General features: G+C 37.7%; 1 long non-coding RNA gene across 1 annotated transcript; it reads left to right on the top strand.

Annotated features, from left to right (window-relative positions):
• The first annotated feature begins 525 nt into the window (after positions 1 to 525).
• LOC107697683 (uncharacterized) lies at positions 526 to 2,619 on the top strand. The gene is made up of 3 exons (XR_001635232.1): positions 526 to 599; positions 2,302 to 2,493; positions 2,570 to 2,619. It is a non-coding gene; the product is annotated as an uncharacterized LOC107697683 (long non-coding RNA).
• Positions 2,620 to 3,254: the final 635 nt, after the last annotated feature.

The raw sequence follows: 3,254 nt of genomic DNA, 5'->3' as shown, positions 1-3,254 counted from the left end.
AACACCGGAGGTAAAACACAAAATAGTAATCATTTCGATCAACACGTTGCAGGACTTTTTCCTCGAACATCCAGGGCGGAAATCGAATTGCATGCATTGAGGAAGATGCCTGCTTGCTTCATAATCGAAACACAATTTTTCTGATGTAGGTTGTGTGCACATAGGCCTGTGGCGTCAGTTTGAGCGGGTGACGTGGGGCTCAGTGTGAATCCTAGGTTTGACATGGAAGACTTCAGTCACAGGTCATTTAGCACAGTGGGATTCTGTTCCACCACAGCACACATACACAATCATACACACAAAAATGCTGCTGTAAATACGCAGTGCCTCGGATCCATTTTTTTCCCTGTACATTTTAAAGCATCTTTACCGGAAGTTGAATCTTAGTCTTGGATAAACTACGTAGCCTACAGGCAGCCGTTCAAAAAATGATGTGGGAGATCATGGAAAACAAGCAGTGTTGTTTTCTAATGTGGACAAACAAATGTCCATCAAATCGCACTTAGCTTCGGAGCGCTCAGACAACAGTGCGGTAAAATGTGCCACTGCCAAACAACACAGGATAGGATCAACAACACAGAAACTAACCCGTATGGATGGTGTGTATATGTGTGCGATATCTTTGCTGACTTTGTTACCTTACAGTTGATGTTTTGTGATGGCGATATGGTAATGGTTCCTTTGACATACACTAAAATCTGTTTAGCTTTCTCTGTATTATTATTATTATTATTATTGGACTAAAACTTAACACTATCTCCTCCTAGAGCTTTAACTCGGGTCACACTTTAAGATTATTTTCAGCGTTTATATTTTCTAACTGATCAGACTCAAGCTGTTCACAAACCTTTTCCCATCCCGATCAAGCTTAAATTAGCGATTCACGTCTTTTTTTTCCCCCTGACAGTTCCCGCCTTTCTCACACTCCTCATTTTCAAATTGATCTTTCTTTGAGTTTTGGGGTGATTTTTTTTTGACCTCCGATTTGCATTGTTTTCAAGGCACCGGGTCGCCATTTCGGTGACATAATAAGGGGTAAGAAAAGATCAAAACCTCAGTTAATGCTGACTTGCTTTGAGGGCCGGAATAATTTCGCCAAATTCATCTCATATGAGAGTTTGTTCTGGATTTTTAGCCTCGCGTGCCACAGCGGTGTGTTTAAGTTGTTTATCTGTCGAAAAACACCTATGCAGTCACAGCCTAATTGATAAGTGAGTTTTGCATTATGTAAAATCAGATTTAATCCGAATGCCTTTTCTAATAGGCATGTTAACAACACAAGATATTAGTAAGCAGTAGCACAAACAAGTCATATTAATGAGCGAAAAATATTTTGATGATACATTAATGTGTCAAGAGCTGTGGTTTCAAAAGGAATATGTATAATTAGGTTTCTTCTGCAGAAACAGACTGAAGTTAAGACTGAGCTCTCAGTAAGGAGCTTTCACATGAAACTTTATGGAGCACTGCCATCTACAGGCATGATGAGTCAAAGCATGAATTTAGTGATAACCCAAGACTCCATTTTTTTATTAAATTATTATTATTTTGTGCTTATTTTTTAAGATTTGTGAAATTCTGTGATGTATTTTTTTAGAAATCAAATGTAGGTGTTGCATAGAGTAAGCACTTTTTGAAATACTTTTTACATCATTACTTTTATTATAATTTAATGTATTATTTTTATAACATTTATAATTAATTGATCGTTTTTACTTGATTCAATTAGCTATATTTAAACTGAGTAAAAGTGCTCTTACTATTCTGCACAGTGTTGACTTTCTTGACATTTGTGACATTTTCCTGTAGTAAAAAACGCAGAAATACTTTTTTATACATTTACTTTATTTAGATTTTTTTATTGAATCAGTTAAATTTAAATGAAGTAAAAATTCTCACATTTGTTATAGGCCTATTCAAAATTGCTTGTGATAGACATAAGGTAAAGCTGCTGTGCGTGCAGATATTAGGAAAATAACCTCAGTATATCGTTCTGTGGTCACATTTAATTACACACTGTCTGCTAGGGGGCGCTGTGTATCTAACCTTGCATTTTGGTATCTTTCAGAGTGAAATGTTTTGATTTGGCACCGGATCGTGGCTCTTTTGGACACTGAAAATGTGTAATTCTGATAGATTTAAAATCTTTGATTATGAATACAAAATTAAATAGTGTTTAATATGTTTCATATGCAAATACAGTGCACTGGTGTTCAAACCTTCACATTTAACCATTCAACCTCTTGTCTAAATGTCTGGACCTCTCTTTTATACTTAACGCCTGATACGTGATTTTTACAGCTCGCTATCCATGTAGGCCTGGTCTCCTGTTCACACTCATAGTTCACGGAGGAAGAACAATCAATATCTGCAAATTCAAATGGGAACAGTAATTCGCACATGGGCATGTATACATTGAAAACAATTCACATGTGAAAATCTTTACATCACAACAATTTACGAGTGGATATCCGAAAGTGCCGGGGATGAGAGGTGAGCGCTCTGATATGTATGCCTATAAGTGGAAAAACTATTTGTACGTGTGAACCGCCCTTGGGATCCCTTCCAGACGTCAAATGAAATTGCGTGACTGAGGTGTGCCAGATGAAGGGACGGGGCTAAAGTGGCCATGGTATCTCAAAGAAGCAAATGCCCAGCAGTGATAGGATTTGTCCTTGTGGCTCAAGCTTTTGTGGGAAAATAAATTAGCTTAATGGTCAGATATTACTTACTGGAAAGTTGCCTATGGTTTGCTGTAGTTCACTGTGCTGGATCCAATTAGATGCTGATGACCTATGACCTATATTTAGCCTGTAATTCAGTGTTTGGATTGGTTGAACCTGTTTGTTTCTGTCTGACTCAAACAAATGATCACGGATTACCGTAATGAGTGATGGCCTGCTAACTCCATGCGATCAGCTTACATATAAACCTGTTCCAAGATAATCCATAAATCTTTCAAGGACACTAATTTATGACAAATGCTTAATTGAGTGCATTGGTTTAAGTTAAGGAGTTCATGTTTGCAGCCATCATGTGGTAATCCACACTGTATTTGTAAATATTATGGCCTTTGTATGTGAAAGCCTGTTGACCCCAAAGTACTGGTGCAAACAGACATGCTGTAAGGATTTGTATTGTCGCATGTCAGTACAGTACTTGGGACAGTGGTTTCCACCTATTCCTGGGTACAGTAGCCAGACACCTGAAATGGAAAAACATGGTGTCAGGCATTGCCAAGCTATATCAGTTTC

Source organism: Sinocyclocheilus anshuiensis, unplaced genomic scaffold (genome assembly GCF_001515605.1).
Source record: "Sinocyclocheilus anshuiensis isolate Anshui unplaced genomic scaffold, SAMN03320099.WGS_v1.1 scaffold446, whole genome shotgun sequence".
In the NCBI taxonomy this organism is placed as follows: domain Eukaryota; kingdom Metazoa; phylum Chordata; class Actinopteri; order Cypriniformes; family Cyprinidae; genus Sinocyclocheilus; species Sinocyclocheilus anshuiensis.
The sequence above is the reverse complement of the archived record's forward strand: the minus strand, read 5'-3'. Positions and strand labels throughout refer to the sequence as shown.